Source organism: Mesocricetus auratus, unplaced genomic scaffold (assembly GCF_017639785.1).
Source record: "Mesocricetus auratus isolate SY011 unplaced genomic scaffold, BCM_Maur_2.0 Super-Scaffold_100010, whole genome shotgun sequence".
In the NCBI taxonomy this organism is placed as follows: domain Eukaryota; kingdom Metazoa; phylum Chordata; class Mammalia; order Rodentia; family Cricetidae; genus Mesocricetus; species Mesocricetus auratus.
The window spans coordinates 31,370,750-31,384,259 of NW_024429194.1; the positions used below are offsets into that span (position 1 = coordinate 31,370,750).

The 13,510-nt window shown below is 43.1% G+C and overlaps 1 long non-coding RNA gene across 1 annotated transcript in view; it reads left to right on the plus strand.

Moving 5' to 3' along the window:
* The first annotated feature begins 11,861 nt into the window (after window positions 1–11,861).
* LOC110340957 overlaps window positions 11,862–13,510 on the plus strand; it is a 40,574-nt gene continuing 38,925 nt past the window's right edge. Inside the window, exon 1 of the long non-coding RNA XR_002382807.2 lies at window positions 11,862–12,262. This is a non-coding gene — a long non-coding RNA (uncharacterized LOC110340957). The remainder of the gene's footprint in view (window positions 12,263–13,510) is intronic.

Consider the following 13,510-nt stretch of genomic DNA (forward strand, 5'->3'; position numbering starts at 1 on the left):
AGATTTAGGGAGGTTGAGAACCAGTGCTCTAAAAGTTTCAGGTTGGCACTTCGCCATCCTGACGTGTATCTGTTCATGCTGTCAGATGAGTGTGTCCCCGTGTGCACTCGACAGCACTAACACACCATTGTCAGCAATGTGTGCTCCACTGCATTGTTCCCCAGCTACCCTGTTGCCCGGCTGGCTGTTTTTAATGGGTTTGCCATATTCTCTACCCCTCTCTCTCTCTCTGTCTCTCTTTCTCTGCTTTCATTGAACAAATGATAATTTAAGTACACTATTTATCTAAGACAGTGCTTTGTAAGAATTAATCTCTGCATCCTAATTTTTGCTAAAAGTATAATCTACTAAAGCTAAGATAATGTCATATGATATGGAGTCAGGGTAGGGTGGGAAGAGGTGGTGATTTTCTTTAATTACCATTTTCATGTTCTGAGCATAAAAGCCACGGGCAACACATCTCAAATGCCATTCGTCACTTTGATGGCCTGTGACACAGACAGGCTAGTCATTACCTAAACAGAAACACGGGATGGGTCCCATGACAACAGGAAAATTAACCGAGGCAGAAGTGGAACATCATCTAATAAAAGATTTTATATGAACACCCTCCCTCAGCCACTTTCTAGTTGTGTGACCTTAGACAGATCACTTCACCTCCCTGAGAGTCACTTTTCTCATCTGTAAAATGAGGGCCAAAGTCCCTGGTATTGTCTGTTTGGCGTGAAAGATCAGCGCAATCAGTTCAGTGGAAAACTGTTGTGCCAAACAGATGTCTTCAGGAGCCAATCAGATGCCAAGGATGCCCAGACAGATGTCTTCACGGGCCAATCAGATGCCACGGATGCCAGACAGCTCAGCTGAGAAGCAGGTCAGCACTGAGAGGAAATGTTAGGCGGCTAAGATGTTGAAGAGTATTAGAGGGGTAGAGTGTGTGTCAGTGTGGGTTGGGATGCACAGGTTTCTGGGACCGAATAAGAGTGGGTGTGATACATCCTACAACCCTCCTTTGGTTTGTTTGATTTAATAAACCCATTAGTTTATTAAAGACTGAGAAGCTGGGTGGGTTTTGGCACAGGTGTGTAATCCTAGTGGATCTCTGTGAGCTCAAAGCCAGCCTGGTCTACAAAAGGAGTTCCTGGACAGTTAGGGCTACACTGAGAAACTTTGTATCAAAAAAACAAAAACAAAAACAAAAAGAAAAGAAAAGAAAAGAAAAGAGCCCCAAACCAAAAAACTGCTCTGAGAAGGCCTCTCTTAAACCAGGTTTACCATTTTAATCTAGAATTTTGAAACTATATGTGAAACTTGAAGTCCTTTAATGTCTCTGGAGGATGGGGGCTATTTCCAAACACATTGTGGCTATCTGTTCTCTGGAGTCTCAGACCCAACGAAGAGAAGCAAGAAGATGTGGGGGCTCACACGATGTACACCTGAGCTCTCCGTGGTCGGTGCAACAGCACCTTGGCTGAATCGCTGTCCCCTGGGTCCCCCTGCCACATCTTAAAGCATGTTCAAGTTCTGACCCCAGATTGCAGCTGATTAGAGATTTCCCTTTCTGCCTTGGTGGTAGAGCGAGCAGTTGAGTGATGGTAGGGTAAAGAGCATGTGAGATTTGGAGCAATGGTTAGAGAGATTGTGATACCTCAGAATGTGATGGCTGAAGTTTTAATCTCAGAGTACACCGGGATGTTGTAAACCATGAAATTTACAGCATGCACAAACGTCAAGACCTGGCTAAGATGTCTGCCTTCTTCCAGGCACGCGAAAGAGCCAAATGGATTTTGACAATTGGAAAACTGTACCACCCACTTAAATCAACAACCCAATTAAGACCCATTGCTGAGTGGGGACTGAGGCCTCAGTTATTTTACCCTCTCCCTCTAGAGGAAGTGCCCTGAGCCACTGACGGCTCCCAGTTGAATAGGTAATAGACCACTGACATATCTGATTTCTGGCAGTCACCCTGGATATGTTTTTTTGTTTACAGCGCTGCTGGAGAAAACTTGATGAATATTTGGGAGCAAATAGAATTAGGACCTAAAAACACAGCTGAAATCAACTTAGTAGAAGACAGAGACAGCTTTGTGTAGAGCTGGAAAAGATAGACATGTGAGAAAGTGGCTTAAATGTAGACCCAGAGAAACTATCTATTACATACATTATATGTAAGAGGCAATTATGGCCTACTGCACTAATCTGCAGGGCCTCCCTACCTAGTAATCAGATTGACATATTCTAATGAGACCCATGTTGTTTGTAATCAGACTGGCATTGCTTATTCATATCTCTATTCCATAAGATGCACTTTTAAATGGCTCGGATTGCACCAGATGCTATAAGAAATGACTTTCCATTTTATTCTATTACCAGCATTTTTCCTTCTTCCAATTAGCATAATTTAAAGTCAGCCAGAGGCAAATGTGAGGGGCTGAAAAGTTGCAAAGAAGTTTAAGACATACTTGATAGAAAAAGGCAAGAAGCCATCCCTGAACTACATTTTTTTTTAAACAACACGAGGAGGCGAACATGGCAATTCATAGTTTTCTTCTTGTTTCAATTGCTCAGGAGTCACCTCTGTGACTTATTGAAATATTACAGCCTCTCTTAGGAGGCTAATTACCCTGTAGGTTTTCTTGCGTTTGCATTATCTTGTGAATGACATAATAGAACCGCTACCTCATTTACCATATGGTTTAATTGAGTTTGCCCCCTCTCTCTCTCTCTCTCCCTCCCTCCCTCCCTCCTTCCCTCCCTCTGTCTCTCTCTCCCTCTCTCTCTCTCTCTCTCTCTCTCTCTCTCTCTCTCCTTTCTTCCCTCTCTAAGTGGTGATGCGTTTATAGAATTAAAACAAATGCTCAGCGGCTAGAAAGATGGCTCTGCACTTAAGAGCACTGGCTGCTCTTGCAGAGGAGGAGAGTTCGACTCCCAGCATCTACATCAGGTGGCTCATTACCACCTGTCATTTCAGCTCTGTCATCTGATGCTCTCTTTTAACCTCTGTAGACACATACACTTACACCACACACACACACACACACACACACACACACACACACACGTTAAAAGAGATCTTTTTTAAAAACGGATTCTTATTTGTAAGAATAAGAACATGCTTACAAATTGCCTCTTTATAAGTCAGATCCTGGCTGTTTATATAATGTCTGTACTTGAAACCTGAAGTGTCATAATGAAGCATTGCTCCCTGACACAGTACGCTGTGAAGTTGATACAGATGGACAGCTAGTATGGGGATACTAATTTGCCAATGACTTACTGCCCCAGAACCTATGGGTATGAACTCTTTTGATTGTGTCTTTAGTTCCTGTGAGGAACATATCCAACATTCATGGCCCCTTGGGTGACTTTTAAGGTTTTTAGCATCATATGTTAATTATATATAATAACAGGTTTCATTATGACATTTTAAAAGTATATTTTGATCATGCCCACTCACAGTTTCTCTCTCATCCCCCCCCTCTCTAATTAGTCCCCTTGCTTTTGTGGTTTTCCTTCTTCTGACCCAGTAAGTTTACTTGAGTTACCTACAGGAGCATGGGTGAGAGGTCACCTACAGGACCATGGCTGAGGGTTCACTCACAGGAGCACAGGCACCTACCAGTAGCTACACAGCTGAAGGACATATCTCCCCCTTTTCAAGAACCTGTGTTTGTTTGTTTTACATCAACTTGGCACAGGCTATAGTTACCTGGGAAGAGGAGAACTCAACTGAGAAAATGCCTCCATCAGACCATCCACACAGTCAAGTGCATGGAGGCATTTTTATTATTAATAATTGATGCAGGGTTGATGAGGCCACTGTGAGTGGTACCACCCCTGGGTTGGGGGTCCTCGGGTTGTATAAGAAAGTAGGGTAGGCAAGTCATGGGGCTTACTGTTCTGTTGTCGGTCTCAGTTCCTGACTGATTTCAGGTTCCTGCCTTGAGTGCCCACCCGAATGACAGACTATGATCATGACATATAATACAAACCCTTTCCCCTCTGTTGGGGAAGTCCTGTGCATTTGTCAATAAAGCACTGTCTGGCCAATAGGAATCTAGATAGGTGGGACTAGGAGTCCAGGAGGACTCTGGGAAGGAGAAACACAGGAGAGTCAAGATGTAACCGCCATGGGGGTAGGAAGCCCGGAACTATTCTCCGGTAAGAGAAATACTTAGATTAACAATTATGGGGTAATTACTTAAGTCAGAGCTAGCCAGTAAGAAACAAGCAAGGCCAACAGCTTCATAATGAATATAGCCTCCTGTGTGTTTATTTGGGACTGATGCGGCTCTAGAACCAGGCTGGCAGGAAGGCTCCTCTCAAGGAAAAAGCCTCTCTTTACACCCCTCCAATGCTCTCTTCCTCTCCCAAGTGTTCCTTTCTTCTGGCAGCTTATTGTTAAACACTGACCAACTATTGGCAGCATGAATCCCTTCAGTGTGTATTAAAAGCAAGTTACTTTGCCTAGATTTTCTGTTACAGTGTAATCAAAGCATATTGACTGGGGGCTTCTCTACCCTAACAAGAGTTACCAATCACAGAGCCTTGGCCAAGACTAAGAACTATGCTAACTACTAACTCACTTTAGCTCACACAAGCTTTTACCTCTGCAAGGAAGAAATGTTTATAATTCCTAGCTCATAAAGAAACTAAGCCTTAGAATGCAAATGCCACTTACTAAGAGTCAAAGAGACTTGCTTATAGTTTTCAAATGGTCAGTGTTTCAAATGCTCAGGTCTCCTTCCTTTCCTACACAGTTTCTTTTCTCCTTGGTGGATCATGCCCACTCATGTTATTCCATTCATGTCACTGACTGCCCCCACTCATCCACAGGACATCGAATCTAAATAATGGAGGGTTTCTGTCATCCTTCTAGTCTGAACTAGGTGACCACCATACCATACTCATTTGTTTTTAACAATGCACATCATGTAATTAACTTTCTTGCCACCCCTCCCATTAGACACCAAGATCAACAAAAGCAGGACTCTTATCCTTTTCTTGTCTGTATCTTCATTAAGACCATGGCTGACACACGGTAGGTGCTCAGGTGCTCAGTTAATGCTGATTAAGTTGTCTCAGTGAATGAAGGGACTCTTGGGATTTGTTTTTATTGCAATTTGTTCTTTGACAATTTCATACATATATGCAATGCATTCTAATTACTCTCAGTCCATTCTCTGTTATCTCTCCCCAATCCTTCCTAAAACTCCCTTTCTCAAATTCACATCTTTTTGTTTTGTTTTGTGACCTGAGTTTAACCAGGGCAGTCTGTGTGACCATGGGTTTGAAACTGTCTATCAGAGGTAGGTGGGCTACACAACTAAGTGATACACAACTAAGGACATCCTTAATTTTTCCGTTCTCCCAGAATTTATTGTAGGCATTAGTTCGGCAAGGAAGAGAGGAGTTCCCTGAGCTCCTCCCCAATTCATGATGTCCAGTCTTGTTAAGCATATATTCTTAATACAAATCATCATGAAGCTACCAAAATTCCTTGCCTTCCTTCATTTTCACCCCCTCATCAACAGCATCGTCACCATCAACAAAGTAACATATGCTCAGGTAACCAGCAGATGGAAGAATATGTTGAGAGCTATACATTAAAGAGCTACATATTGAATATATTGACAATTACTGGCTTTCAAGCTCAATAGATTGTTCATGAGTTCTGGATGCATGATTTAGTTAGTGGCAACATCATCTCAAGACTAATATTTTCATTTCCTCATATGTCAGGTGGAGATATCTCATTTCTAACAAGCAAGCTTGCCATGTGAAAGTCAATAGCTGGTAACCGACCAAGAGTATGGGGTAAGAACTTTAAGACACCCCTTTTACCTTCATCAGTGACACCGCGCTTTGCAGTTGCTGTCCACCTGACCCCAACTAAGGAACTGTCATCACGAATCTGACCTGCATTTACTTAGTTTGGATGTTACAAATTACTACAGCTGCACCCTACTAAACCTCACAACAGTGAAAAGTAAACAACAAAAGCCCGCATTGTTTACTATGAACCATGGGAGATCGAGGTCAGCGAGATGTCTTAAACAGACTCCCTCGTTTGTGTCTGTAGGTTGCTGATTTGAGAAAGAATAGGTCATTGTTTGTTTCTGATCCCTTCCCTGTTTTCATTTAGACCTAGTGCGTGTGCAGCCAGGGCATGGGTGTTTGTGTGGACACATATGGACATGTATGAAAGTGTGTATCTAAGTGTGTGAGTGCCCAGGTGCTCATGGGAAAGAAGGGGGGGCAGGGAGAGAGAGCTTCTGCTCACAGGTGGTCAGAATATGAAACCAAAACAAAAGCAATGCTGTGCCTTTGCGTTTCTTTCTAGCTGGAGAGAAACACTGAAAGGAAGGGAAGGGCTCAGTGTCTTGGGCCCAGACACCCTTGTCCTACACATGGCATTAAGATCTAATAAAAGACTTTGGAAAACACCCTTTGATGCCTGTGCTTGTCATGTCTGGGCCATCAGGCCAGTCTGTACCTGATGGTTGATAATGTTTTCCTGAATGGAAGGTTAATCCTAGTCAATGATCCCAGAGGTGGGAGGTTCCAGGGTTAGACCTTAGATGACTTTTGTATTATTGGAGAGAAGGATACATATAGTTTGTTTTTTCCTGTGGGCCCAGGTAAAGACATGGAGCAGTTGTGAAGGTCTGAACTCCGATACAGGAATGTTCAGGTTGTTTTAGTGGTGTGAGTTTGTGGCGATTGCTCAGAAGAAAGCTAGGATATGGGCAGGGCAGTGAGCTAGCAGGCAGAGCTGTATTCTTGGAGCCTGTAAACACCAGCTAACTTGGGAGTAAGCCATGTCTTCCCTAATCCTGCGCCAGTTTCAATTTGGGAAATTGAATTGAGCAGAAAGCTGCAGTTTCAGTGGGACCTTGACATGAAATATAGCTACCTGGATAAGCAGCTATGGTGGGCATTTATCCCTAGTTCAGGAAAGACAAGACAGATTTGCTTTGGACCACCTGGGAGTCTGGGAAACTTGGAAACTTGGTGATGGAACTGGTTGGCAGCAGTTGGTTAGAGATAGTTGAGTCATGAAAAGAAAATGTGACATCATTTTGTAAGCAAAGCAGAAGCTGACTCATTGACTGCATATACACTTGTTGGTTCATTTTTTTACACACTTAATTCGCTTTGTTTTTCCTCACATAGAAACCCTATGTGGTAGCCACACCTGGGGCTGTATCCTCTGCTTGCAGATGCTGGTGTGAGCTTTATTTCTTTTTAAATGAAAATTATTTAAGTAGTTTTTGCATCTATCATCTATCTGTCTGTCTGTCTGTCTATCTATTTATTTTGTGCATGCGCGAGTTTATGCCATGGTCCACAGGGAAGTCAGAAGATAACTTGTAGAAATCCATTCTCTCCTTTCACTCTGTGGGTCCTGGGAATTGAACTCAGATCATCAGACTTGGCAGAAAGTGCCCTGACTCTGGTCTGGGTTTTCCCAAGGTGGTCCATGCATTCCTGATGGGAAGACTTGATGAACACAGACTCATTCCAGAGGTTGAGGGTCATCCACAGGTACATGCAAGATTAGAGATGACATCAAAGGTGGCCTTAGCAAAGTTACCCAGGGTGTCAGTGCAACCCCTGACTGATGTGTACAGTCATCAGTACTGGCCAGCAGTAGCAGTGGCTTCTTGGACAGAGGAGAAGACAATGCCAATGCCTCTGGGGTCAGAGATGAGGTGAAACAGCACAAAATGATAGTAATGTGTTGTCTTACCTGTTTCCCCCTTAGTCACTTTGCACAGGGATGATGGCAGCTTGACCAATTTGATGGCCCCTCAGGTGGCAGTGGCTACCTCCTAATAGTGTTTAACAACCTGTTCTACAAAATACTAGCCAAAAGCAACTTGGAGGAAGGCAAGGGTTTGTTTTTGTGTAGCCCATCTTCAAGACATTCTAAAGCAGGAACTTAGAGGCAGGAGCTAAAGTAGTGACTATAGAGGAATACTGGGTTGCCTCTTGTGGCTGTATCAGTCTGTTTGTTTCTTCCCTTTTGCCTTCCTTCTTTTTCTCTCTTTTTTACACTACCTAGGATCACCTGCCCATGGGTGGCCCCACCCATAGTGGGCTGGGTCCTTCCAGAAATTGGAAATGCCCCCTACATTTGCCCACAGGTTAATTGGATGAAGGCATCTTCTCAATTAAGGTCCCTTCTTTACAGATGATTCATGATTCTAGCTTGGGTCTAGTTGGCAAAAACCTAACTGGTACACATGAAGACCAGCATGACCATTGTCTCCAATGGTGACAAATGCCTTCAGGTTGTTTGGTTAGCTACCCAATTCTATTATGAACTATCATGATCTTTAAAATCTCTCCCATAAGGGATGTTCCCAGGAAAACATCACATTCTTTGATGGATAGGAAGAACACAGGTGGATATCCTCTAGGGACTTGCTATTAATAATTAATTTATTTATTTATTATTTTGCAAGGTCTCTCTGTAGTCCTGTCTGTCCTGGAATTCTCTATGTAGACAATTCTGGCCTTGAACTCACAGAGATCTGTCTGCCTCTGTTTTTCAGAGTGCTGGAATTAAAGGCGTGCACCACTATGCCCAGACAGGTACTTAATCTTCATGGCCTGAACCATATGACTCAGTTTGGTGACAGAGGCCCACTTCTTGTCCCTGACCATGACTCTGGAGACCACTACCAAATCCTAAGGAGTCTCCTTAGCTTTCCAAATCTGGGTATCCTAGTATTATGTACATTCATGTGTACGTGTGTTTGTGTGTATGTGTGTGTCTATGTGTGTGAGTCTCTGTGTGTGGTGTTCATGTGTGAGATAGGAGTGTATGGACATAACACAACATATGTTTTGAGGTCAAAGGACAATTACTCAATTCTCAGCAGCCACTTGATAGTATTATCAGTTCTATTTCCCCACTGTACAAAATGGGAATTGGATGGGTTAATCTCTGGCCCAAGTTTTAACTGCTTGTGAAATGATGTTATTGAGACCTATGTGGGATTTGTCAGCTCCCAACATGATGGAGTTTCCTACCAGGACTCCTCTGAGCAAATGCAGACCTGAAGAAGAATGGGGCTTCTCCTTTGTTTCCTAAAGCTTTTCCACAAAGTAGATCTGGGATGTGTATTTGAGCAGACAGTTCCATATACATTGTCATTATTGCTATCTGTCCAAATACCTGGATGGAGGAGAGATATGTGTTTTTGTGAGAGCCAACATTTCACATCTTAGGATTTTTTTTTGAGACAGGGTTTCCCTGTGTAGCTTTGGAGGCTGTCCTGGAACTCTCTCTGTAGACCAAGCTGGCTTTAAACTCACAGAGATCCACCTGCCTCTGCCTCCTGAGTGCTGGGATTAAAGGCCCACCCGGCTCATTTTAGGATTTTTAATTCCCTGGTTGATGTCTCGAAACTGATTCTCCCCCTAATTGTAGTGGACCAGAGTGATAGAAAAATCTACTTAGTGTAAAAGGTACTTTGCTTGATTATCCTTGGGAAAACAAAACAAAAACAAAGAAACCTACAGTTTAGAAGTCAGAATGAACTCAGCTAACAGGTGAGCAAGAGGCTGTCATGTGATTTGTATTCTGACAGCAAGACTTGGCCTTCACAATCTATAGCTCCTTCTTTCTTTCTTCTTCTCCCCCCTCTCTCTTTGCCGTGTGTGTGTGTGTGTGTGTGTGTGTGTGTGTGTGTGTGTGTGTGTGTTCTCATGTGTGAGGGTTGTATGGACATGATAGAATATGTGTTTATAGGTCAGAGGACAAGTTCAGGAGCCTGTTCTCATTTTTCTCTTTGTTCTAGGCAGTCCGATTGTTGTGCTCTACTGCATATATGCTAGGCCAGCTGGCTGAACTTCTGGGGTTCTCCTGTCTGCTCCCTGTCTCACCTTAGGAGTCTGGTGATTACAGGCACGTTGCACATGCCTGGCTCTGTGTGTGTTCTGGGGATTCAAACTCATGTTCTCATACTTCATGACAAACTCTTCATCCACTAAGCCACCTCCTCAGCCCTGAATCACCTTTAGACTCTGAAATTCTATGTGTTCTATAAATTTCCAGGTCTGAGTTCCTAAATACAAGAGCGTGTAGACAAGGACACAGAAGAGGAACAGCAGATGATGTTGGAGCTGCTGGGGCAGTGGCCATAGTGTTTTAATTTTTCCATGGCAGTTGGTAAATGGCCACTGTCCTACAAGCATCCTCAGCCGCCCCCTGGCCAGTTGCACTCTCTGCTCCCCAGCCACAGTTGCTGAGTTAAGGTATTTCATGGAAAATTATAGGTTTTGTTTTTTTAGGTTTAAAGAAGTTTTAACATGTTTATAGTAACTATAATCCTGAATAGACTTAAGAGAGGGAAAAGGTGAGCAAGTAAGAACGTGAGCAAATGTGAAAGAGGAAGGAGGGAGAGGAGAGGAAGGGGAGGGGGGGAGAGGGGGGAGGGGGAAGCAATTAGTATAGGAAAGGAATAAGGTCAACATGAAAACTTAAGCCACAGTACCTGTGGGCAGTCTCCCTTCCTGCATCTCTCTGTCTCCCCCCACAACACACACTCCTTCCTCTTCCTTCTTTTCTCCTTCAAGAATTAAAGGAAATTTCTGTTTGCAGATTTCCTTGTCAATCAGTTACTGTCAACAGAATAGAGTACTGACAGAGGATTGTAGAGAAGTACAGATACTGTTCATTTAAAAATTACATTTCTTAGGGGAAATCTCACAGGACCCCAACCCTAGACAAAGAACTCTAGACAACCAAGTGTACCAAGAATGGGAAAATGCTCTTCCTCGTGGATGAAGCCCCCAGTGGTCAGCCCTAAAATCGTATGCATACAAGTAACATTGTATAGACTGAACACATAATTGAAAGAAAGGAAAGCCAGAGACCATAAATCTGAGAGAGAAGGGGTGAGGGATTGCGGGTAGGGTAGATTACATTTTAATTTAAAAACTTAAAATGTGAAAAAAAATAAAAGAAGAAAAAAATTACATTTCCAGGGCCAGGAAGATGGCTCAGTGTGGAACTCAACATGAGTTCAATATCTAGAACCAAGATGGTGAAATGAGACCATTGAGCCCTGGAAGTTGTCCTCTGACCTCCACTCCTGTGCCCTGACATGTGCACACTCACAATCAACTAATTAATTAAGCTATGAAGTCTGGAAGATGTGCCATTCATCTGTAACACCAGCACCCGTAGGGAATACGGCAAAAGGAAGCAGGAGAATTGTTCAGAAACTTGAAGGTCAGTTAGCTCAGAGTGACACACATTATCACAGAGAAACAAGAGATACTCTGCCTCAGAGACTTCCCAGAGCTGCCCTCTGGTAGCCGTGAACACTGTGGCTTGCATGCTCTCTCCTACCCCACAACTTACAATAAAAACAGAAAAATAATTTATATCTCCCAGTATTTGTGGTATTCAAACACACACAGAAAGGAAGTGCTTCTAGCGTTAGTGTAAGAACCCAGTGATTTATCCATTACCCTCTTCTGTAAGGAGCACTCTTTCCTGCCAGCCTGGTCCCACAGCTGTGTCAGCCCCAAATAAACACACAAAGACTTATGTTAATTATGAAACTGTTGGCTGGCAGCTTGGACTTCTCATTGGCTAGCTCTGTCTTAATTATTAACCCATAATTACTAACCTATGCATTTCTATATGGATTTGGCTTACCAGAGAATTGCCTCATGCATCCTCTCTTTCTGGGCTCACAACGCGACTCCTTTCTGCCTACACTTCCCAGAATTCTCTTCATCTGGTAGCCCCACCTATCCTTCCTGCCTGGCCACTAGCCAAACAGTGCTTTATTCATTAACCAATAAGAGAAACATATGTGCAGAAAGGCAACCCCATCACTCACCATAGAACAAATATACTGTGGTCCTTTGGGTAGTGGATGGGAGATCACCGCCAATCATTCGCTGATCTGCAGACCAGGTTCCTTGTCAAGGAGTCCAGTAATCCCCTGTGGTGGTTTGAATGAAAATGTCTCCCACAGGCTCCTATGTCTGAATGCCTGGTGTGTCGTGGTCACCCCCCCCCCCCGCCCCGTTAGTAGAACTGTTGAGAAGGTTTGGGAAGAGTGACTTTATTGGAGGAGATGCGTCACTGAGGGTGACACATGCCAGGCCCAGCATTTCTCTCTGCCTGCTGCTTGAGGATAGGGGTGTAAAGCTCTCAACTACTGCAACAGTGTCTTGTCCATCTGCTTCCTACCATGATGATCGATCGTGGACTCACCAGTCCTCCAAAACTGTAAGTGAATCCCCAATTAAATACTTGCTTTTATTAAGAGCTGCTTTGGTCATGCTGTCTCTTCACAGAGATAGAACAATAACTAAGACATTCCTTACTCCGTTTAAGGCCTATAGGAGCTTACGAATTTCTAGACATTTTAAAGATTGGCCCAGTGATCCTTTCAAGCCCTTCCGGTCCTGGCATTGTTAGTACTCTTGTATCACATGAGTCTTTTGGGAGGCCTGACATTGAGTGAGATGCTGCATGTCAACATGTGTGTATGTTTGTGTGTGTGCCATCGTGTGTGGTTCCCTTTCTTTTAAGCCCCCTTGTCTAAGAAGGTGCCCCCAAGTGATAAGCTCTGGGCTACTCCTCTCTGATTGACACCCGTCACTCTCAGCCAGCTTCCTGAATGTCTCTGAGGTTCTCTTGCTATTCTTGACAGTTGTGTAGCTGATTACTTTGAAGCCCACTTATCTTCCTCAGCTGATTGAAGATGCAGCTGATGCATTTTTTAATTAGTTTGTGGAGTGGGTGGAGTTGGAGGGAAGTCAATTCTGTCTTGCTCCACTCCAATCAATTCTAGTTGGCTAAATGACTTTAGTTTATTTAGTTGATTGACCCCCAGGCTTCTTCAGAAGTTGTTTGCTCTTATTTTCAATTTTGATGATTTGAAAAATAACATAATTGCAAAAGTCACTTCTGTGTTTCTTAATATGTTTGCAGGAAAACTACTTCAGTTCTCCACGGATGTGTAACTCAGGAAGCACACAAGATGGTTTAATAGTATTTGTTATTCCAAGCTATCACTGAAAAAAAATCCCATTTTTTTTCTTTTGGCTTTTTCATTTCTTTGACTGTACAGACAAGTGTTTTGAGAATGAAAAGATTGCCGAAACTTTTGTAGAAATATTTACAGAGCACTCTTTTGCTTCCCTTTGCTTTGGGTCTTTGTGATTCGGTAGTTTGCAAATCCTTTCCCTGGTTAAACTCTTCTCACTGAAGTAATGAATAGCAAAACGGTGCTTTCCATTTATTTGAAGTAGAACGATTGTGGCCGCCTGCCTGGGCATCTAGCTAAAATGCTTACAGAACTATTTCAAATCCCAAACAGCTACCAACCAAATTCCGTTTCTGTCAAAATAATAGAAACAAATGGTTCCAGGCAGAAACACCACTGGTAAACATTTTCATCAGAATCAAGTGTGGTGGCTATTAAAATTTATCCAAATTAGATGTTTATTTCTGAAACAAATGCCTTCTTTG